At 45.7% G+C, this 25,171-nt stretch overlaps 1 protein-coding gene across 3 annotated transcripts in view; it reads left to right on the top strand.

The window, feature by feature from the left end:
• LOC138577331 (zinc finger protein 665-like) overlaps positions 1-25,171 on the top strand; it is a 193,229-nt gene that overhangs the window by 35,156 nt on the left and 132,902 nt on the right. For 2 of the 3 annotated variants that reach the window (XM_069649618.1, XM_069649621.1), the window contains exons 2-3: positions 15,344-15,403; positions 16,901-16,990. The exons of the other annotated variant lie outside the window; for it this stretch is intronic. The gene's annotated coding sequence lies outside the window, so the exon portion shown is untranslated. The remainder of the gene's footprint in view (positions 1-15,343; positions 15,404-16,900; positions 16,991-25,171) is intronic. 3 annotated transcript variants of the gene reach the window in all.

The following is a 25,171-nucleotide window of genomic DNA, read 5'->3' as shown; positions in this document are numbered from 1 at the left end:
TCCTCAGCACTACGATAATATAAAATCAGACAACATATGGATGTGTCCAAGTTGACATCCTTACAATTTCACCTTGTGGAACACAACCGTGGAAAAACTGCACACCCCTTTCCCACAAGGACCTTGTTTATAATCTTGCATCATTTAAACTTACCTCAGTCAATAACTACATCCCTCCATCTTACTATCATTATATATATCCACCCCTTACCACCCTCTTCCAAATACTAGATGCCTTGCTTGATCATGGCACCTGCCTAAGGACTTTAAACACAGGATTGATCAGCCCACTTTTCAAAAATAACAACTCTCGACCCAGACAACTTTGTTAACTACTGGCCAATCTCTAGACTTCTGCTCATTGGTAACATCACTGAGAAGGCATTTGCCAACCAACTACACAATCATATTAACCAACATGGTGTATTCTGCAACTACCAATCCGTATTTAGACCCAGATGCAGCATGGAAACTGCAACCATCCAGGTCATAGGTGATGCTCTCTAAAACATGGATGAAGGCGAATCCTGCCCTTTTGTTCAGCTTGCTCTCTGTATCCCGTTGGTTGGCCCCTTCCCAATGACAAGCCTAATCACAGACAGAATGGGGTCATCTTCTGGCTCTTCACCTACCTCTTGAACAGATACCAAGCAGTGCATATAGGTAACCGTAGATCTGACCATCGCCTGGTCACCTTCAGAGTCCCACAGGGATCAATGCTCTTTGCACTAATCTTGAATCTCTATGTGGAACTACTTGGGTTGCTTCTCAACTCATTTAGATCTTAAAGTGTATTGTCCTCAAGACATTTCATATCGCAGGAAACACCTCACCTCATCCAAGCTTGGATGATACCTGCCTGGAAATCCCACCAAAGCAAGATTCTTCCAACTAGGCCATCTTTCTACACAGGAGGTAATCCAAGAGTGGCCTAATGCCATGTACCTTAATAGATTCATTCCTCGGGTGGCACTATGTGCCAAGTCTCTCTGGTTCCTTATTGACAGCTATCAGTCCTTCCAACAACATATCAACAGATATGTCCAAACCGCCTGCTGTTGTCAATCTCCTCCAGGAGATAAAAACCACTCCTCCCACCCAAGGATTTCAGAACCACAGTTAAGACCCGGGTAATCTCACACGTCGCTGGTGGGAATGCCCTCCTCACGGGTATCCCGACCACATACTAAGCCCCCATAGATCCTTTCAATATGCTGCTTCACGCCTCATAACGGGAACTAAGAAATGTCACCAACGGTTTTGCATCCTAAGAGATGTAAACTGGCTATCTATCCCAGTCAGGATGTTCTTCAAAGCTTCATGCATCACATATCGGGCAACTACTGCCTTCACCATAACCCCCCAGCCATAAAGGTTGCAGGCACAGATGGGATGCACATCCTCATGAACACAGACCATTGCAAGGCTTGAGACTAAACTGGCATGCAAAGAGAAAACATGCCTCATCCTACACCAACATCCTGGTTGTTATCAGGACCGCTTCAATGCGCCTACAATTCAGGTAGGAGCTCAAGACCCTGCTCTTCGTAGAACACCTAGGGGTTACTTAGAACCGGCTACTCCACGGTATACATCATCCCTGTAGTATGGGACATAAGAGCTACTATAATCTATAACATCCCCTCCCACCGACATCAAATAACCTCATATTACATGCACAGCGCTCTGTTGTTTTCTTGATGTATTTGCAATTTGTAACCCAAATAATAGAAATATTATAGTTTTCATAATATGACATCACGCTAGTGCCTGGCATAGTTCAGATTATGACAAATTGTCTATGGAGTTTCAAAAAAATTACTTTTCTTTATAATTTTTGAACCCTTCCATGAAAACATCTGAAAGAAATTCCACAGCAAAACCTCAAGGCAGCTGCATGCAAAATTTGCATAGATGGCTTCCTAGTAAACGTTGATACCATTTGAATATCTAACATGTAGTTTTCTCATATGAAAAAAGAACAAGGAAAATTGGCCTAAATATCTCAAAATTGCTGGTGTAGATTTTCCTACTTTTGGGCATGCACCTAGGTCTCTTCAGCAATTGGTGCATTGACAAAAGAAAATAGAAAATTGACTTGGCCAATTTTGAAATAATAAAGATATGATATGATATAACGTGCCTATACACAAGTGTTTCATGGCGACGAAGCAAGGGAAGGGAAACAGCGATCCTACTAAGCCAGGTGACATTGAGATTGTGCAAGTTTAAGGGAGGGGGGAAGGGGAAAGTGCAGGGGGAAGGGGAGGGGCAGTGCAGTACATGGGATAACAGCAAAATAAATAAAGACAATAAATAATAAAGTGCAGCCAGCTGGAGGCAAGTGCAAGGGGTAAGTGCATGGTACAACGTCCCTTCAGCGCGGGACGTTTTTTTTTGCAGGGTTTTTTACTGTGAAAAGTTATTTTTTAAAAACTTTGTATTTATTTTGGGGTGTTAAAAAAATATATATATGGGATGTGGGCTTTTGGTAATAGATATAAACTGAAAGTGAATGGGGTTGTGGAGGAGGGACCCCCCACAAATGAATAAAAAATAAATTTGATGGGTTTTTCCGATAAGAAATTTGCAGTAAAAAAACCCACGAAAAAACATCCCGCGATGAAATAACATGGAACCAAGTGCAGACATCAGATGTCAAGTGTTAGTAGGGGCTGTAGGGATACAGAAACAGTCCCAGAGTGCAAAGGTTGCCAAGGAGGCAGTGCGGTGTGCAACTTGCAGGGAGGGAACCTGGGCCTCAGATCAGGGGGTAGCTAGGTAACCAGTGCAGTATCAGATTCAGCCAGCAGATCAGCAGGGGGGAGGAGGAGAGAAAGCAGAAGCAAAGAGGAATGTCTTGAGGTGCTTCTGGAACCAGAGATGGTTCTCCTCAAGTTTCAGGGAGGCAGGGAGGCTGTTCCAAAAGGAGGCCCCAGCAGAACAAAGAGATATACTACCAACATGCTGCTTGGAGAAGTGGCTAACCCTGAGGGAGTTGGAGGCGGATGAGCGAAGGGCTTGAGAAGGAAGATATTTAGGAAGAGAGAGTTGAAGGTATTGAGGCCCCAGGCCCCAGAAGGCCTTGTGGACAATGCAGAATGTTTTAAACTCAATCTTCGCCGCAACTGGGAGCCAGTGCAGAGATTTCAGTCCTGTAGAGATACGATCCCTGGGCTTGAGGCCAAGGACAAGTCTCGCAGTACTGTTTTGGATGAGTTGCAGAGGGCGGAGAGTAGAGGCAGGCAGATTTAGAAAGAGACTTTTGCAGTAGTTCAGCCTAGAGAGAACCATAGCTCTGGAGACAGCGAGCTTCTGGTGGAAGGAGAGGAAAGGAAGAATACCTCTGATGATGTGCGCTGGTAGTGTGATTTCTTAGAGACATCAGAAATATGAGGAGAGAAGGAAAGGGTGGAGCCGAAGATGACCCCGAGGTTTTTAGCCTCACAGGTGGGAGCAGGAAGAGGGCCAAGAGAGGCTGGCTAGAGAGTGACAGGAAAGGAGGGAGAAGGTGTGCCAATGAGGAGAATCTCGGTCTTACTTGCATTAAGGCATAGATCATTGGCAGCACACCACTCCTGGATGGCGTCCAGACAGTCAGATAGAGAGAAGAAGAGGTAGCAGAAGGGAGCCTGAAAATGAGTTGAGTGTCATCCGCATAACACTGAAAGTTGGGGCAGAGAGCGGCAATGAGGTGGGCAAGTGCCAGATATTGGTTGAACAACCAGGGAGAGAGGTTAAACCCCTGGGGAACACCACAGGTAGAGATAAAGATAGAGGGGTGGAAGGACCCAAGTTGGGCCTGGGAGGGTCGAGCAGAGAGGAAGGAAGTCAGCCAAGCCCAGTGCCTGATCCGTGATGCCCATGTTATCACAGGGACGGTTGAGCAGGATGGCATGGTTGACCGTGTCAAAGGCAGAAGAGAGGTCAAGTAAGGTGAGGACTCGGGGGTGTTGGAATCAAGGTTGGAGAGCAGGTCTTCACGGATGTTCAGGAGAGCAGTTTCCGTGCTTCTGGCAGCTCTGAAGCCAGACTGATAGTCATGGAGCCAACCTACAGATTCAGAGTGAAGAATACACTGGGAGATGGCCAGTTTTTCCTGGAGTTGGCCTAGGAAAGGAGTGATGGAGATTGGATGATAATTAGCTGGGAAGGAGGGGTTGGGAGAGGGTTTCTTAAGAAGAGGGTGCACAAGGGAGTACTTCAGGTGGGAGGGGAAATGGCGAACAAATGGTTGCAGAAAACAGCCAGAGCAGGAGCCAGGGTGTCAATTTGGTCCTTGATGGTTTTGGGGGAGCAGGGGTGAACATGTTTCGAGGAGACCTTCATAGATCAGACTGGGGAAGGCCAGAGGATGAGGGAGGAGAGGTGGCCCATGTAGGGCCAGAGGAAGAGCAGGGAGTAGAGGGAGGATGGGGAGAGGAAGAGAGAGAGGACAGGATGTGTTTTAGAGATGAAATGAGAAGCCAGGGCTGTGCAGAGGGCCTGGAGAGGATAGGAGAGGTAGAGACTGCAGCAGGATTGACCAGCTCCTTGCAGATTTCAAAAGGTGCCGCTGAGTTTGTCTTGAAAAGGGGAAAATCTTCCTCGGGACCAGCCCTTGAGAGCAAAAATTACCCAATTCAGCCCAAAATACAGGTTCTATTGTGCTGAGCAGTGAACTCATGCCAGTGGAAAAAATGACACCTTCAAAATGTTTAGCATTTATTAGACAAAAAGCATAAACAGTGAATTTAGCAACACTTTGGAATTCAAGTATTAGCGAAGATTACAAAGCTCATTAGAGCAAACACAAAATATAGAGAAACATAGAACTTAGAGAAACATAGAGAAACACAGTCTTACGCCCCTTCAATCAGCGCTGGGAGACCCTGGCCCTCATAAGCTAGCTGTTGCCAGCCCCGCTCAGATGACAGCGCTGCAGGGTGCCGACAGAGCATCAGGTTCCGGACACTCGATCTTGCTCGAACCAAGTCCACGGATCGATCTCCCACCTGATTCATGTGGGCATGCATTTTTGTAATCTCGTGCTGTCAGTCACCATGACGCACAGTTCCAGAACTTTCCCTGTGCAAAATATAGGTTTGCTCATGGAAAAACCCAACTCTCTCTGAGATGCTCCCTGCTCGCTCCTACCCCTCCCTTGCAGCCCTCTCTGTGAAAGCACTGGAATGTCCTTATCAGCGTGTGGGCAAGGCCGTACCAGGCCTTCTCAGGGAAACAGGATTTGTTTACGAAGCCATGCAGGGCTACAGTTAGAAAGGCAGAATATTCTAAGAGAAGCCGAGATGAATTAACCCCATGTGAGCAAGCTCTACCAGGCCTGCACTCATAGCTTAGTGCCCATAGCGCTTCAAAGATCTAAGTGCTATATATAGGTGCTATAATGCTCCAAATAATGTCTTTATTAGCTACAGAACTGGGGCCTCCGCCCTGCCTGTCTATGCACAATGCATAATGTGACCTGCCACCCCTACTAGGCCTGCATATTCCTTGTAGCTCCCTAAAGCGTAATGGAGGCGCTATCACACATCACTTTCAGCATTACTTTCAGCATTTAGCACATACAATAAACTATTGGCTTTCAGTGGCTAATGCTGTCATCTAAAGCCCTGATTGGCAAATTGGCACTTTGTATATCATGACAGAGTTGTTAGAAGCCGCCGAGACACAGGCTTGGATGTGAGCTCTTTTCTTGGTGCGGACAGAGAGCCAGTATTGCCTTTGGAGCAGGCGGCAGGCCAGTTTGTCAGAGGATGTACTGGAAGCACGCCATTTCCTCTCAGCCCCCTTGTACTTGCGATTAAGCGTGACAAGGTCTGAGTCGTACCAAGAGTTGCACTTGGCTTTGGGCTTTAAGCGGATCCTCATGACAGGAGCAAGAGCATCGAGAGTATCAGATATAGCAGAGTGGAGGATGGAAAGGGCTGTGTCAGGGTGTGAGTCAGCCAAGGGGGGAGGAGGGGGTGAGAAAGTGACAGCGAAAGCCTCAACTGACACACGCTTCATGGATCGGATGACCGAGAAGGTAGGTGGCAGTGCTGGAGTTGGCTTGGCCTGAGGGGTAGAGTGGGTGAGATGGGAGGAAAAGAGAAAATGATCACTCCAGGAGAGAGGAGTGGTGAGAGGGATCGAAAGGGGAAGGTCTGAAGAGATCAGAACATCCAGAGTGTGCCCTGCAGAGTGAGTCGGGCCAGAGGGAGAATAGAGATGGAGAGAGAGTCGCAGGGGTCACGAAAGTGTCCAGGGGAAGGACAGGAAGCATCAAGGTGGATGTTAAAGTCTCAGAGAAGGAGGAGTTGAGTGATTGAGACCAGGAGGGAAGAGAAGAGGTCCGTCCACTCGGAGAGGAAGGAAGAGATCTGACCAGGTGGCCGATAGATGGTAGCCACAGTGAGGGAATGGCCACGAGGGAGAGAGAGCCTGCAGACGAGGCATTCGAAAGAGGAGTAGGACTGCGTAGAAATGACAGAGACAGGAATCCACGCAGGGAAGATCAGGGCTACACCCTCTCCGGAACGGTTGGATCTGGGCATGGACAGGGTTTAAGATTTATTTATATATGACATATACACAGAGAATGCTATGTTTGCAACTAAATTTACTGTTGTGTTTAATTGTGTAAATGCACCAAACACACAGAATGTATGTTTGCATAGCAGAGGCACACACTTACACATGTGCACGATGATGACACACACAGATATATGCACACGTGACCAAACACACAGAGCTGCAACACTCTAGGTTTGTGTACTCAGCCTAAAAGAAGCAAACACCCGAGTGACACACACACACACACACACGCTGACGCACTAGGATTGTTTAACATGTACACTTTATTTTCCTTCAAACGCAACAAATTTAAACACACCAAATGGTGAACAACATTCATACAGTAAACGGGGAAAGCATGCTCACTGTTGATGCTACTTTTTTTTTTATTTTTTTTATTTATTTAGTTGATTTAATCAAATTAATGATTTTTACAAACGAAATTGGAATCAAAACGAAGTGAAGAACAAAGGATGAAGCTCGAATTAAGAAATAAGAGGGAGAAAGAAAAAGAAACTGAAGCGAGGTGAAGCCGAAGTGGAGAAGGAGAAAAAAAAAAAAAAAAAAAAATTGGGCTAGTTTTTCAGAGAGATAGAATAAACTTCAAAGTCTGTGTGGTGGCTATAGTCCAGGTATTTCTTTCTCCGCTCATCAGGCGCGTCCACCACGTTTCTTCTTCCCTGATATACGATGCAGAAAGGTGTGGTAACAGAAATTTCTCGCCTACGGCTCTGGTTCCTGGGCAATTTAAAAGGAGATGGCGTATAGTTTCTACGTGTGTCTCATTTTTGCAAAAACGACATGTGTTCGAATTACTTTGTCCTCTGAGTTTTAGTATCTCGTGTGTCGGCAGTAAATTTAGACGCGCTCTCAAAAACAAGTTTCTGGCGGCTTTGTTAGGGAATTTACTCAGGTAATTCGGAACAGTGTTTAATTTGCTCTCATGGGGCGGCAAATGGCTGACTGATTTGGCTTTAGATGCATTGTTCAGGGTTTCAATCCAGTCAAGCTCACTGATTTTCCTTTTTATTTTTAGCGGATTGCTGATAAGATCCTGCTCCGAGGAATTGATTTCCGCAAGCTTCATTTTACGAGCCCTTTCCCAAGATTTGAGCACAGAAGAGGAAGATGTCAATAGTTCCGTGCGTACAATAGCTAGCACATAAGGACAGTCCGAAAGTAGCATCTTCCTGTACAGCATCATCGATTTAGTTTCCATGGTCCCTTCCAACGATAATAGGCCAAGCTCTCTTCTGATCAACAGAGCCGGCACAGACTTGGGGAAACCTAGAACAGTGCGCCAAAATAGACCCTCTAACTTCAGCCACAAATTTGTGGGTGTATGCGGGAGAGCTTCTGCGGCATAGGTGAGGGATGGCACCACCTTCATTTTGTAGAATTTTATCAGGGGTAACAGGGAAAAACCTCCAAACTTGTTGTCCAATGCCCTGCCTTGTGCCGCTAGGTTTCTTGCTTTAGTCATTAGGCAACTTTGGAGAGATGCATTTATACTCGAGCAGTCCAATGCTACTCCCAAGTATGTGATGTTTGTGACTTTTTCCAGTGCTACCCCATCCAGGTACCAGGCAAGTTTTTCCTTTGGTCGCTTGTGTTTTTCCATTATCAGGATCTTTGTTTTGGCCGTGTTTATAGTTAGATCATTCGTTTGAATATATGCCGCCAGATGGTCGAGTTGACGCTGAAGACCGATAGGAGTCAAGTCCATTAAGATAAGGTCATCAGCGTAGAGTAGTCTCGATGTTTTCACTTTGCCCAAAGTCGGTGGAAAGGAGGGGATCGTTTGCTCCGAGGCTTTGAAGTCGCCGAGGTAAGCAATAAAGAGTGACGGGGCAAGGGGGCAACCCTGTTTCACACCGGGATTTCAGAGGACAACAAACCAGCCTGAGTTAGTCTCACTCGCACCCTTGTTTCTTGGTGTAGAGCTTGAATCGGTTGAAGCAGTTCGGCCGGGCATTTCCAAAGACTCAGTTTTCTCCACAAGCGCTCACGATTTACTTGATCAAAAGCTTGAGCCAGATCTATGAACGCTAGAAACACTCTAGGGCCTCCTCCCAGCACCTTGCTTTTGAGTGTACTGAGAAACATGATGTTAGTGGTTGTACCGCTGTTTTTAGTAAATCCCGTTTGAAACGGGTCGGCGCATTCGGCCTCCCTGGCCCAGTCCTGAAATTTTTGAAGTAATAGAGAACCAAACACCTTGCCAACCGTGTCCAGAAGTGCGATCGGGCGGTAATTTTTAGGATCTTCTTTCCCTCCCTTTTTGAATATCGGGACTATGATGGATGTTGTCCATGATGCCGGAATTTGCCAAGCCTGTTTGCAGCGTTTAAAGATTTCACTAATCAACACAGCCCACTGACTTGGATATTTTTTTAGGTCGAGATTTGTTATTCCGTCCGGGCCAGGTGCTCGCGATGGTTTCAAATTCTGCAGGACTTTGAGAATCTCAGATTCATCGCTCAAATCTATCCATGGTACTCGTTTTGTTGTAAGTTCACAAGAGGTTGACAATGCGGGAGCTTTGAACAGATTTGAATAGAATGTTATCCAGGTTATTTCCCCGATTGGATTTGATGGTGAGGTCTCGTGAGGCGACAGAGAAGATCTTAAGAGCGCCCAGAACTCTCGGGGGTGGTGACCGCAGACAAGCTTCAGCATCGCTTCGGCGTCTTGTTGGTAAAGATTACTACGATGGAACCTGAGCCATGATTTGTAAGATTTCTTTTCTTGGTTCAAGGTTGCCAGATTTTCGGGTGAAGGAAAGACACCAAATTTTCTTCTGGCACGCCTTACTGATCTCCGTCTTAGGACAAGTTCTTTGCTGTATTGATGTCTAGCACCTTCGTTGTTTTGTCTGGGGCCAGCAGGTTTAGCTCTGAAAGGTACCAGAAGAGGTTGGTAATCTGGTAATTGCAGGTCACTCAGTGGGTTGTGCTCGTTTCCGGTTGCCAAATATTGTGCCTGTATCTTTAGGATCGAGGATTCTGAGAGTCTTAAGCGGTTTTGCTGGTTGTTTACCTCCACTTGTGCAGGCATGAATAAGTTCACGAGCTTCGTGGACGTCCATTTCAGTACAAGCAGGTTATGGTCGCTAGCCGAGGACCTCCATACCTCGAACGAAGTGGTCAAAGCTGCTAAGAGCCTGCTTACGAAGATGTGGTCGAGGTCTGCTGAAGAGTTTCCTCTTTCCCAGGTGGGTGGCCTGTCACTTCTGGGGAATAGATCCTCAGCACATAGCAGGTCACGGGATGACATCAAGGACAGCCAAGCCACACCGCGTTTACTTCTTAAGGTCGAAAAAAGAGGAGGGTCACCGGCTGAATCGTGTGGTAACCAGGTGGCATTTAGATCTCCACAGATGATTAACAGGGCCTCAGGACACCTTACTCGTGCTTCATCGATTGAATCCTCAATCAGTGCTATGAGGAGTGAATCGGTCATACTCGCCGGATTCCAGTAAACATTTAGGATGATTATAACTTGCGTTTTAGGCTTACCCTTTTTCACCTCGGCCTCAGTCCAAATAATTTCCGTGGTCAATAGGTGAGTTGACACTCTCAGAGTGTTCATTAGATGTAAACCGGATCCGCAGCGTATTGCAGTTATAAGGCCTGATGACGGTCGGCCAAAGGGACCTTTGATAGCTGGAGCGAAGGTCAAGTCGTATCGTCTATGGAGGGGCGTTCTATCATCCAAGTTTCTTGCAGACAAATGATGTCTAAGCATCCCAAGTTTATGTCTCCTTGTTTCGTTAAATGCTGGAATCCACGAGTGTTCCATGACCCCAGGGAGAGATCAGGTTTACCCGTTAGTAGTGTAGAGGCGAGTGGAGCGGACAAGCGCTCCACGGGTTGCTATCTGTTCTTATTTATTGTCAATGCGTTGGGCAACCATGCCCATAGTTCCGCTGGTGAGGCTTGTTTCTGAGGTTCATGGGTGCCAGTCTTGTTTCCCCCCGGTGGTTGATATATGGTCCTTACGATCCTCGGCCTGGGTCCCTGAGGACACCTTCTTATACCCAAAGGATCCTTTAGGGCAGTTCCGTCTATCTTTGTGGCCGTTTTAGGGCACTGGCTCCCCTCTTTACCGCTAGGGTGCGAAAGAGAAGACCGGGGAGAGGCGTTCTGTAAAGAAGGCTCAGTGTGTATTGAAATAAGTCTGGATCCTCTCTCCTCACCAGGTCTTAAGTGCGATTGTGGTTTGTTACTCCTCGTGTCCGTAGCAGACTTTGTTGATTCTGATGGTTTCCTAGGCGAGGTAAATCGAGCAGTCTCTTCCAGTTCAAACAGGTCGAAACCCATTTTTAGTAGATGTTCAGCCGCCTCGGAGATCCTCACTTTGGCCCAGTTCGTCTGCACGTGTAGATACGCGCATGCCATTTTACCTTGATGGAAAGGTTCGACCCTGGCAAGGTCGTTTGATTCGACTTTTCGGAGTGATGGTACGCATTTAAGAAGTTGTAACAGGCAGCTTCTATTCAGTATCACGTACTTTCTGTTGTTTGGCAACTGTTCGATTTTGAAGTTTCGTTTTGATTTATAAACGTGTGCCGATGACCCTCGACCTTTGTTTTCTCCCAGTTTAGATTGGTGCGACTTTTGCTTCTCTTTCCGATTTGTAACTGGGGAAATTTGCTTGACCGGAAGCTGTTTATCGCGGGTGGCGTGCACCCATTTAGTTTCAGAGGGAGAACTTGGTCTCGCAGGAGAATCAATTCTTCTACCCTCCAGTCTTGAGTGAGGGTTATCGGAATTTGACTCTTTCCTACCCTCGACTTGGAAGTTAGAAAAATGCCATTTGGGGCTACTGTCTTCCCGCAAACCTTCCCCCCAGCTACACTTTTTTTGAAGCTTCTTGCAACGACTTTCCAAAGTACAAAAGGGAGAGGGCTCCTCGTCCATTTGATAAGAATTGTTGAGTGATTCCTGATCATCAGATAGGGTGTAAACACTACAATTCAATAGGTCCTCGTCTGTCACCTGCTCAGATTCCTTATTTACAGGTACGCTGTCTGGAACCTTTGGCCCCAACTTCAGATTTCGGGTTTCCCGTTCAGCCGCTGCTTTGGATGGTTCACGAGTAAGGGGGGTCCCAGAGCCACAGTGCCATTCACCTTTGTCTTTACCCGCCTGTACTTTGTTAGTGGTCGATTGAGGGGAAAAGAACTTAATAGTCAGTTGCTTTTGGGTCGCTGTTTGACCTTTCGTTACCAAAGTGGTCTCCTTTGCTTTCCTATCCAGGACAGCCCCCTTATCTGTTGTGATTTCATCTGGTTCATCACGTATTGCTCCATTTCCCTTTGACTTGGTGGGCAATGACTTATTCATTTTCGGACCCTCACACTGAGGCCTGTGGCTAACCGTTGTTCTTGGCTCCTCATATAAGAGTTGCGAGCTTGGGGCCAAAGTCTGGGAGCTGACATCCACCAAGGGTCCTTTCGTTAGTTGTGGTGCGGACTTACCAGACTCCACGTCTTTGGCACCCTTTTCCATTTTATTGTTCAGTGCGTTGATGTAGCCTTCCAAGAAGATTAGACGGCTATTCATCATTGCTATAATGGAGGTGTGATCTCTCATGGAGTCGTTTATTGACTCGTATAATTTACAGAAAGGGGCCATGGCCAGAGTTACCGTTGACATAATGAGTCTTAAATCCGTCCTTTTGGGCGAGGTGTCTTTTGTGTGTATTCTTCCACTCTCATTTACACGTATAGGGCTCGTTGAGCTTGATACCGTTTGGGTGCTCCCAAACGACGAGCCAGTTGAAGGACTAGGGAAACCAGGACTCGTTTGTGCCCCCGCTGCGCGGCCTCTTTCTTGCGGGAAAGGCTCAGTGGGGACCCGGACTGGACCTTGCGTAGCTAAACAGGGCACCTCACTGGACCCTTGGTCAAAAAGATCCGGAGTCGTAGGTGCTAGGGGACTGATTTCTGTGTCGTTTACTTGAGAGGAAATGGAGGCAGAATCTTCGGCATCACTTAAGTCAATGATAACGGACATTGGAGGGTTTGAACAGCCCTGTTTCTGCAATAGAGACTTTGCTGTCGGTGGTGTAACTGCTAGAGCCCCTGGCCCAACCGGCAGTGGTCTAGGAAGGGGGTCCATTGCTTCAGGGGCCGTAAAGACAGCTGATGATAAATGGGAGTTTGAAGGGTTAGTAGCTTTCTCCAGATCAATTGTGGACTTGGTAGAGGGAATTTGCGAGGGTGGTACACCAGTACGGGGGGAGCCAAAGTGCCACCTGATGTTAGCATCTGCCACGGTTCCTGCAAAAGAAAAGCGTGCTGGTTCCAGTGAAAAGACTGGGCGCAAGTCAGTGGGGCCTCCCCTGCCAAGTATGGGAGTGTTTTGGTCCGCTGTTACTTCTAAAATCTCTGCATCCGAAAGTTCCTCTGAAGGTGAAACTTTCTTTTTTAGAAGATTTGCGAAGAATCGGTTGTTTACCGGCTGATGTGTTTTGTCGTCCTTCTGCCGGTTATGCTGAAGGTAAGGCGGGGCACAGGAAAGTCTAGGGCGCTGTGTTTGATAGACCTTCAGCCCCAACTTTTGAGGTGGGTGTGCACAGCGTTTCCTACGGACCGGTCCTCCTCTCTTTTTTGGATGCAAAACGCGTGTGGGGGCCTGAGCTGGTTTGTTTACCCTATCGGCTCTCGCAGCCCTTATCAGAGGGTCGAACACCCCCGGGTCAGGAGGAGCCGCTTCAGTTGAAACCGCTAGGATCGCTCCCCTTAGCGCGTCCACCTCTAGAGGGAGTGCCCCGAGTTGAGCTTCTCCACCATCTGGGGGGGGAGGATGGAGGGTCGGCGCCACTATAAGGCGGTTTACGTCCAAATTTATCTGAGCTGACAAATCATCTGCCGGTGCTGCCGGTCCACTGACTTCCACGTCCACCTGAAGATTAGGGCTTCGAGCCCTTGGGCGTGATAAACACCGAAGGTCGGTGGAAGGTAGCTTGTCACCCGCCGCCCTCTCTTCACCCCCCCGACCCACCAGTCCCTCCTCACCTGCAGCACACGGTGCTTCCTCTCCTCCGAGGGGGAACTCCGCACTCGGTTCAAGCGGCGGGGGGTGACCGGTGGCCGCGGGGGACTTCTCAGTTGGCTGGGGGCAGGCAAGAAGACAAGCCGGGGGGCTAGCAGATGGTGAAGGCATCCGGGCGTCCAGCCGGCGTGCTCCCGAGTCTTGGTGCGCCGATGCAGAAGGTCTGGATGCAGTGAAGACCGGCCTTGTGCCGGAAAAGTCAGCCTCGGAGTCAGCCTCGGAATCCAGGTGAGACTGATTAGGCGCAAGGATCATCTTTGCTTTGGCGCTCTGCAGTCGGGGACCCTGTGTCTCAGTTTGCAGTGATGTTGACACCGAGTAAGTGGCCGAGATCAAACCGCCAGTCAAAGACTTTTTGGTCACCGCAGCAGCGGACACTAGGGACACTCGGGGAGTGCGGCTTTTTCTGCTAGCAGGCCGCCCTGCCCTAGCTGCCATAGACTGCAGAGACTGCCACTCTGCAGCCACTCCGCGGCCGCTCCGCGGGAAAGAGGGGTTTTGTATGAAAGTCCAACCCTCTCTCAGTAGTAAGCACTGAAGACAGACTCCAACACAGAAATTAGCAGGAGCTCATAGAACACTGCAGAGACTGCCACTCTGCAGCCACTCCGCGGCCGCTCCGCGGGAAAGAGGGGTTTTGTATGAAAGTCCAACCCTCTCTCAGTAGTAAGCACTGAAGACAGACTCCAACACAGAAATTAGCAGGAGCTCGTAGAACACTGCAGAGACTGCCACTCTGCAGCCACTCCGCGGCCGCTCCGCGGGAAAGAGGGGTTTTGTATGAAAGTCCAACCCTCTCTCAGTAGTAAGCACTGAAGACAGACTCCAACACAGAAATTAGCAGGAGCTCGTAGAACACTGCAGAGACTGCCACTCTGCTACTTTTAAAAAAAAAAACTGCATGTTTGCTTACCAACATCGTATATGCACCCACCATGCAGAATGTACATTTACATACCAACAATGTACATGCAGCTAATGTGAAGAGGCACACACTACAGCACCCACAGGGCTACAACACTGCAAGTTACCGTACTAACATCCCATAGGTCTGTCAAAGTTAAGCACAGGGACACGTACATGTGCGTCTAATGTACCCATGCTCGTACATGAAAAATATATGCTGCAGTCCTATGCAGTAAATAAATGCTATGTACAACTTGCTAACAAAATACTTTGTCCATGCCTGCAAGCACCGCAAACAAACTTACAGGAGCGCTTCACAGAACTATTTTACATACTCATGTGCTAACTCTGCTAACACATCCTGAATGTACCATTCTGTCTTACAGCGCACACTGTGGGGGAATGGCTGGTGACAAAATAAGTACAACTTACTTTAAATTTACAAAAACAGTCCTATTAAACACTAATATTAATGGTTATATATGATTTTACCGAGATTACAGCGTGGTAAATTTCAGTGTGGACAAAATACAGAAAAACACTGATTTTAAAAAGATTTTTTTTATTTGTTTTATTTAGCGGGGTCCCCTGAGCCCGGAATTCCCTGTTTTGTTACCCTTATAACTCCACCCCAAACCCTATTTGAACCTTTTACCCCCTACACTTTATTTATTTAATTAATGTTTGGTGTGTTTTTCGGTATTATAGTCCCCTCTGAAATGTACCACTGTAATGTTTTAGATATATTGACTGGGTGCCAGATTAACATTCACATGTAGCACATTTTACAAAATTGACTACTGTTGCATTTTTTATTTCAGTGTAATTCGAAAAAAACAATAAAACTGAGGCACACAAAATGTTGGCTGCACAAGATGCAGGTTAGTTACATTTCTAAATCTTTCCCAATATGTTTACAGGTGACGTACTCCCGTATGACTAACCAATTACATTATAATAGTGTTTACATTATAGTGTATGTATTAGCCGTCCACCATATGCACATATGTACATACCCATTCCACATCACACTCATACAACTCATGCCTGTGTTGTGTACTTGGATATATACAGAATGGTTTATAGTGAAAATGTCGACTGCAAAAATGTAAAAAAAAATATGTAGAAAATAAAATTTCGAATGTGTTTTAAAAAAATATTTTTTTTCTAACTAAACCCAAAAAAACATACAAATAAAAAAAAAACATTCAGATTTTTTTTTCGACATTATTTTTTTCGACATTTTTGTATTTGACTTTTTTTTCCTCGATATTATAGCTGGATACCATACATAATATACCAGAAGTATGATTTTCTTAATGCATGTCCTATTCTTACAAAACGTTTGTCTAAATGTATGTACGCAGATATATATTTAATAAAGAGCATGCTATTAATATGAAATGTACGCACCCTTCGCTGTTGCACATATACGCTTGGTTTCTTTCTCTACATGTGAAATGGCGGTTGTGGTTAAATCCATATACCAGAAGTACCATTGCGCTAACACACAGATACCAAATTTTGCTTTTTGCCTTTGGTTCACATATGCAGGCACATAAACAGCAAGTATACCCCAAGTATGATTTTGTTGAGGCATGCCCCATTATTAGAAAACGTGGTTACATTTCAGCTTTCATATGTACGCACTGTTGCTGTATCCATATTTATAATATTAGGTGTTTAACATTTTGACATATGCTCCACATACCAGTTGTATCATTGGGCTAAGGCATTTGTAATCATTACTAATGTGATTTGTGGATGGAAAAGTAACATGCCATCCTTACAAAGTACGTGTTGCTCATGAATTTGTATGAATGTTCATAGTGAGCATGCACTTTTTGCTTCAGCTATAACATACTCACTACCAGTTGCTATACAAGATTTTCTTGTATGCACTACATATAGATTTTGCATCTTTTTATTTGCATGCGTAAACATCAGCAGTACATATTCCTTGCTTACAATGTACATGCATTTTAATGAGACCCACTATCTCCACCAATATGCAACACATTTACATACTATTACTGCTTTTATATTTACCCTCGGTGTCAAATACATGAGAGACCTCTAAAAACACAGAAAGCAACACACATGCTTTATAAATAATTTTACCAACACCATGTAACTGTAAAAACACGTTCATTATAATACAAAGGCAAAAAGTAGAAACTGATTTATTTTTATACAACTATGTTCTAAAGTAACATCCAACATGTTACAAATAAACACATTTACATATACTTCGATTTATATTTACAACTATTTATGAAATGCATGTATATTTACAAATAAATAAAGCTTACAATGACCTTTTGGTTATACACATTGATGTGACCACGTTTTATGGTTATCTATTATTACATTTACAGAGATCACTTCAAATCTTCCTGTTATCCAAGAAAAAGAAGCCAGCAAGAACAATTAATGAGGTGTCCCAACTACGCTTTACAGATGAGTTGGTAATTCATATTTTTGAAAGCTGTTCAGCCACCTCCCTCCTGCAAGAAGTAGTACACAAACTACTACAAGGTCATTCTGGTTGCACAGATGTGGGTGTGTCAGGTGTGGCACCTACATCTTCTGCACATGGTGTTTGAACCGCCAATCAAGCTACACCCAGTGTACAATGCATTGGCACAACTAATAATGTATCCCAGTCCACAGATTATGAACTTGGCAGCATAGCTCTTCAGATCATTGAATTCAGGCATCTGCAACATTGTCAACATTGCACAGGCGTAATTTGTGAGGCAAGAAAGAGGCAGCATCAGAGCCTGTTACTTCAGGAAAGTGGAAAACATTTGTTATGTGGTGCAAATCACATCAGCCTGATTGTTCTCCTGCAGACATTGTCACTTACCGGCTTTACTTATTAGACCCAAGGTTAGTGTTCAACACCCTCAAAGTCCATCTTGCAGCTTTAGCTGCATATACTGTGTCTCAACATAAAGTAATCTGCTGGAAGATTCCTGTTGTTATATCTTATTTGGAAGGGGTTACATGTATTTACTGGGGATGTATCGAACTTCAGCTTCAAGCAGTTAAATTCCTTCTGGAAACGTGCTATTCAGCTCCGACCAAATCGTTTCTTGCTATGCAGTTCTTGCTAAATACTTTCTCTTCTCACTTGAAAGCAATTTAACAACCCGAAGAGGCAAATATAAAGTGTAGAATGCAAAGTAAAATGGAAGTAAACATGATCTGACAACATTCTTGATTGAATATCAGCCTAAGGTACATATGATTGTGGATTGGAATGAAGGAGAGGTGCATATGAGTGAGAGGTGAGCATGTTTTATTCCTGTGGGAGAAGCCTATCGAGCAACTTTTAGAATTCACAACAAGTAATTGAGACCAGTAGGGCTGAGATGACATACCCTCGGCCAAGAGGCTTCTCAGAGCAACTTCATGTTGGTTAACGCTTCCAGTTTCCATGTGTGCCAGTGTGTTAGAGGGAGTATTGAGAGATGGTTGTGGGGACTCTCTATGGTCTGAGGTAAGAGAGCCATGCCCTGGTGGTAAAATTGGTAGTGGGGCAGATGTTTGGAAATTAGCATAATACTCAGAAGGGGAGTCAGTTACATGTCAGGCAACACAAGATATGTCTGATGTTTTGCAACCCCTAATGGCCTCTTGGGGGAATTTGCATATTGTGAAATTTTGCAAAAAAAAATTAAAGCCCAGACTGTCCCAACAGTAGAGGTGTGGACATGAGAAATCTTTTTTGTGTGACAGAGAAAGATGGAGAGCACAGTGTTTGCCAGTGTTGTGGGGTGGTTAGTGACGAGTGAGAGACACAGAAAAAGCCAGATCACCTTGAATCCTCTAATGTGGTGGGAAGCAGGGGCTGTATTTGGATTTGGTGTTTGTGAGTGACTGCTTTGAGCTTGTAGGGTTTGGGCCAAATGAAAGGCTTTCCTACACGCAATTACCTCTCCTCTATCCCTATCGGCATCTCTAGGAGAGAACTCTCCTTCGTTTGGCCTGAAAGGGGACAGTTGGAAAATGTAGTCTACTCATATCAAATATAAACTCAATATGTGTCATGCATGAGTGTACAGAAACAATGTATACATTTCTACATGAGCTGCAAGGAGGTTCTGAAACTCATTTTCCACTTTACCTATCTGGCAACTCGGCTAGGAAATTGCAATGTGCCTAATTCACACAGTTCGTATCCGTTTGGCTCATTACAACTTATCAGCTTTACATTTGTGAAGCCTTCTCTTTCAGTAGCACTGGTTTTGCATATGCAACATCCTTCTGTACATTTGATCTCTGCTTTTTTGTTGATTTATTCTTTTCTGACTTGTTTGCTTTAAGTATAATATCTTGATTAAATGAATAAAAAGAAATGAAACGCAGGAACACTTTCACATTTTTTTAAACTTGTTTTTTTCAAGGTCATTACATGATTTATTAAATACAATTATTCAGCTTCATCTTTGGCTTTGGGTGACTATTTGACAAGTTATTTGGCATTCAGGCGTATTTGGTACGCCCCTAGCATTTACCCACAAGTAGCACATCCAACTCCAGGCTGTGATCTCAGCACATTATTGTGCCGGTCTAGGGCACTTACTTTTCAGCCTATATACAAATCATATCTGAAATTCCTGAAATTGCCTTTTTGGTAGGACTCCATTCTGAAAGTAAGTGAATTCCAAACTCTATGAATGAGCCTTTTGTAGCTATTCCAAAAATAAGGTGTTTTATTAGAACATATCCATGTTTTCACCAAAGTTTATTTCAATGTTTCATATCAATTAATCAATCCTTTGAACTACCAACTTTCTTCCTGTGCCGTCAGACATGACGAGAGAGTACATTACATATGCTTGACATACACAGAGCTGTCATTTTCTACATAAACAGAACAAAACCACTGTACAAGACCAGTCAGCACTTTGTGTCTTTTGCTACCGGCCAAGATAGGAATCCAGTCTCCAAATCCGCCATTGCACACTGGATTGTGCGTTGAATTCAAGAATGTTAAAAACAAGTGCACAAATCCCTACCATTACTGCTGATGTCCCCTAGAAGTCATTTGCCACGCTGCCTCAGGGTTCATACATTTACTCAACACTATTGTGTAGACTAGAGACAGAGGTAGCAAGCTATTTCAGAACATTTATTTACCACTGTTCCTTCAGCTCACCCACCACCTTCCTCTGGTACTGCTTGCTAGTCTGTGCAAATCATGTGAGTATACACATTTTCAGAAGTCTTAGATCGCAGACATCACTACTAGGTAAGTAATCTTTCTGTGGTATTCATCTGCTTGGAGTCAAATGTGCATCCCCTTATGGGAGCTGCGGGACATAACCCACTCTCTACATGTCAGAAAACAATTTAATGACGTTGATGCATGGAGCACCATGGGTACACAGATACGGCAGGTATAGTGTTTCAGCACCACACATGTCGACGCCCTTTTACTTTGAAAGTAAACAACTTGTAATACTCTGCACTAGTCACTAGATGGCGGTCTATGTACATCATGTGACTCTAAACCGATACATACAAGCCAGCAAAAGACTATTACTTTAAGTAGCGCAAAAAGTATTTAGCATTTGTCATATATATATAAGATTGCGACACTGTAATCATGGTTAAGTTGGAATTCCCATAGAAAGGTCACTTTTTGTGTGGCTTTTAATTTGGGCGCTATTCAACATATCCTCACAAAACTTTCCAATATTTTGAGATAAAAATGTAGACACAACTGAATTGTTTTAGAGAGCTTCATGGGGCTTTGTCAACAAGTAGTCCCAAAACATATGTTTTTCCACTCAGTTTTCATAGATAAACTATCTTTCACAGGAGCTGACCGAACTGCTGGGCCCTTTTGTTTAAAATCTTTGCTAGAGCACTGCCTCTGGTCTGACTCGCAATCCATTTGTCATTTGGTGCAAGTCTTGTGTGGTGGTTACTTTTAAAAGTGTTAATAAGTGATCTCTGGGTTCACCTGGTGCATATCCCCAGACCGATATATAGGCAATTCCCCCCCCACCCCGCTGATTGGTTTTGTTTCGGTCCGACCAAAAATACACTTCTGGGTAACCCAAAGTGCTTTGTGTGGACCTGGTAATGTGTTGATAAAGGCTAGCTGAAAAAAAGCCAAGCTGAATGTTTGGGGTCTTGTAAAATGTTTCTCTCTGGGTTGCTTAGCGTAACTTGAAACTTGGCTTTTGGCCATGCATCAGGCCAATTCACCACTGCTCTTGGCCACTGGTCATGCCCAGTCGCCCACAGACCCCCAGTGAGGGTAAAGTTGCCACTTGGCTTGTTCACATTAAAGGGCTTGGTGAGGTCTCAGACAATGCAAAGACCTTTACCCTTGCAAAGTAGGCAGTGGCCTGCCGACCCACTATAGGGGTACATTGGTTACTAGGTCTGATTGGAAGGACAGGCCCAATAGCTTCCTTTAGTCGCTTGGAGGGGCCCAGGATATGGCCAAAGGCCATGCCCTGAGCAGAGGGGCTACTGGCCTCTGGAATTTCATGGACAGGTGCTGTTTAGGTGGCATAGTAGCCAGTGACGACTTTGGGATTTTAGACTATCCTCGTGGTTGCAGTACATCCCCTGGGGAGAATAGCAATGGCTGAAGGCCATGGAGTGTTGCTATTTCTGGGGGCACAGTGGCCACTAGCCATGACCGCGACCCAAATACCTGCCCACTTCAGGGGCTGCATTAGCTTCTGTGGCTTGGTCTATGGATCACCAGTGGCACCCTGACCCACAGTGTGGCTGCAGGCACTGGGCCTGGCTACTATAGGGGAGAGGCCGAGCTCAGGGCATGGCTGAAAGCCATTCTCTGGGTACTGCGGCCAATGGTAATGGCCACATGTTATAATCCATGTAGTCAGGGCCTAAGTTATGTCTTCAGGGGTCCAGTGGCCTATCCAGGAGGTTTTGGGATTGTTCCAAACCCTTTAACCCGGATAATGCATTTTCCCCAGAGACCTGATGGATTATGTTTCTCCTACTTTTCCACAGGAGCCAGCTAGCTGATGGGAGCATACATAATCACCCTCCTGTGTGCCTTAAATCGTGAATCACTCAGGAATTATGGGCTTTGAGGCTGGCAGACTTAGGGTTGCCACATGTCTGACCGTAGGTATTACCTTGAGGCTATTAAGGGAATGGGGAAGTTTGGGGTTCCTCTATTTACCTACTTCAGGTCCTGCCTCCAGAGCAGGTGATGCCAGGTGGTTCCCAGGCTCACCCAGACCCGATGTCTATCCTTCAACATGGAACGTAGTGGCAGATCATAACAAAATATCATTATTGAGCGCAGACCTAGTTTCAGGTAGCAACAGAGCGCCTTACAATCATATGATGAAGAACACAGCAAGGGAAGCAGAGCAAAAGGGAGCTAATAATTATTTGTCAGTAATAAAAAATCATGATGACCAATATGGGAATAATATATGTGAGAATTTCAACTGTAAGTAACCTTAGTGTTGGATACTTATAATTTTCGTTCAGGCTTGGGTTATGGCTCGTTGGCAGGTTTGGCTCATCTCCGGAGTAAAGCTCATAGGCAACGCCTCGCGTTGGAAGCAAGACAATGTGCAGTGACACAGGTTTAATCCCCGGGTTCGTGCTTAGAAACCTCTGGGTATTAAGCGCGTTATAAATAACCTATTAAAATAAAATAAATTAAATGAAGCCAAGAATACAACTTTACTTCCTTTAAAAATCTTCTCTGAAGATCTACCCAGTAAACAGAGTAAATTACATGAAGTAGAAACTAAAGCTTTGAATGGAAAAAGAAACCAGAACATTGGGGACTTCAAGTCCCACAATGCCCTTGGATGAGGAAGAGGGACACAGAGGTCTGAAACTGAAAAGCACAGTCTAGTGGTTCTAATGACCCACAAATCAGCGGGACGTCTGAATATATAAGGCCCCCTGAGGTGCAGGCCATAAGAACGAGAAGGCGAGGCAGAAGAAATTGCAAGCCCTAGTTGCAGTAGCAGAAGTGTCTGAAGCGGGTGCTGGCTCTGAGAGGCTCTTCTTGTTAGCAGATCGAAATTGCGGAGGTCACGAGCAGGAAGCACTGTTTCGGAAGGAGAGGGTCTCCTGAATGTGCATTGTGTTTCACTGTGCGGTGAGCACTGGAGCACTTTGGGAAAGAGAGGAGCTCCTTTCCCACTGGGCACAAGGTACTGTCATGGCAACTGGCCAAGCATGCTGGCCCCACACATAATGATGGGAATAAAGGGGCACATACCTCTTTTACATCCCTTTAGGACATTCAAACATAGGAGGCCCAGCTGGACTCTGCCTCTGGCGCCAGGCCCATAGGAAAATGTGCCTGGGTGCTTTAACATTCATATAAGAACTTTTCACGAGCATTCACTTTGGGAGTGGATTGCACGTGCAGACACTAGTAGTGGCAGGGTCTGACCAGAGCTAATGGGCGTGGCCTAGAACTCAGCTATATAAGCCCGCCCATCTGTGAGGCAAGCACTTCGCGTTACTTTGCATCTCCGTGCAACGTGACGCTCATCGGCGCCTGGACCAGTTAACCTACCTTGTAGAATCCCGTACTCCAGCTGCATGCTTACCTGGACGTCTCCAGCGCGCTCCACGGCAGCAGCCTCGCCTCCTGAGCAACACAGCGGTCCTGACTACGACACCGCAGCACCCGCGTTCTTCCAAGAAGCTGGAAACCTGAAAGAAAGATAAAAACAAGGTTAGAACCTCCAATAACGCCTAACTAAGCACCGCGCCACAATCAAACCTCACGCTCATCCTTAAAGGCTTAAAGGTTACTTACCAGTTACCGGACCATCGGGTTTTCGCTCCTCCGTATCTCCGGTTCCTCTTCAAAACACTGTAGTCCGCCAGACCCGCAACATCACCTGCATGGGGAGAGAGCAGAAAAAGAAACATTACATACAGAACAAACATTAGTTTACAAACAAACTTTACCAACACAGTTACAAAAGTCGAAAGTCAAGCAGGCGAGCGAAAACAAGAGATAAAACCTGCAGAGAAGTGGTCTCGTCGCAGCAGGCCTGGACTACCACAAGAGAGGACCAGTGAAGGAACTCGGTCCCATTTCAATAAGCGCTCCTGCCAGAAGCAGCAGGACAGAGAGCTTGCCATTATCCATCAACATGTGAGCCCTCTAGCATCAGTGCGTCCCTTAAATACACACCTTGGGGAAAGGTCTGGACAAGGGGTCAAAGTCACAGATTGCATATTCATATTCCCCTTATAGTCACACAGGAATTGCACTGCTTACCGCTGCAATCCACCACAAAGGTGCAGAAGGAAAGGTTAAGACAAGAGAGGTTCGTCCAGGGGAGGGCTGCGACCGTGCCCCAACACCTCCACAGAGACCAGGTGAGCGTAACAGAACGCAAAGCCTCTACAAATCTCTGCCTGGGCGTTATGGAAACTTCAGAGACGGACCAGTTCGCCCAGTTACTGGGAGAGTTGCAGGCTCAAGTTCATGCATCATGACAGGAAACTAATGCATTAAGGAGGGACCTCATTGTGAACCGAGAACGCACAGACGGCTTAGCAAGGCAAATGCTCAAGGCACAGGCTGATCAAGTCCCACTAACTGGGTTGAGCCATCCTATTCCACCACCACAGTCATTGCCCGTACAGGTGGTTCTTCCCGGGGCGGTGCCACTGGCCCCGCTCATCCGCTTCAATGGTGATCCAAATAAATACGACATATTCATGAATCAATGGCGCCTTCATTTTCTGTGCATACCTGGGGCCTTCCCCAACGATCAAATCAAGGGTGGCATTTGAACTTTTATACTTGGGAGGCAGTGCGGCGGTCAATACCTCTGGTGAATCTAGATGATCCCTTACTTCGTGACTTTGGGGGTTTTCAGAGTGAAATGGAGAAACCTTTTGTACGGCATGCCCAAGGACAGGCTCTGGACAACTAATTATTGTCACTCCGACAGGGTAGCCAGGATTTACTAACGTACACCGCCTCCTTCAACCGTCTTGTAGCCCAAATTAACTGGCCAGTGGGGAAGAGAACTACACTATTTTACTGTGGATTACGAGGGGAATTTAAGGATGTTTTAGCCCAAGTAGTAAATCCTCCGGAAGGATGTGCTGAATACATTGACCTGACAGTACAACTTGATCACAGATTACAAAATCGGAAAATGGATCAAGCCAGAGCAGAAGGGCGGTCAGTCTATGTACGACCTCGGGAGACTCAGACCAAACCACACGAGGAGTCAGAACCAATGCAAATCAGAGGCTTGAGAAACACTCTTACCAAGGCAGAAAGAAAAGGAGGCAACAACAGCTTTGCTTATATTGTGGCAAAGCAGGACACTGTCTCCGAGAATGTCCGGTGAAACCACCCAGGAAAACAGTTGGAGCAACTGACAAGAGTGAAGAAGAAGAACAGGACCAGGGAAACTCTCAACGCCTGACAAGCGTAGGAGTCCACTTGTCAAGCGGTGAAAAGGAACCTATACAGACCTCACACCTAGTCCTCCCGGTGCTCTTGGTAAACCGCAAACAACCATCGAATATACAGGCTCTAGAGGCATACATTGACAGTAGAGCTGTCTGAATTACATTGACCAAGATTTGGCTTTCCAAATAGGCCTTCCTCTTCGGCAGAAGCAAAAATCGGAAAACGC

This window comes from Ambystoma mexicanum, chromosome 1p (assembly GCF_040938575.1).
Source record: "Ambystoma mexicanum isolate Mex_15411 chromosome 1p, UKY_AmexF1_1, whole genome shotgun sequence".
Lineage (NCBI taxonomy): Eukaryota > Metazoa > Chordata > Amphibia > Caudata > Ambystomatidae > Ambystoma > Ambystoma mexicanum.
Note: the sequence above shows the minus strand (reverse complement) of the source record. Positions and strands in the feature narration are given on the sequence as shown.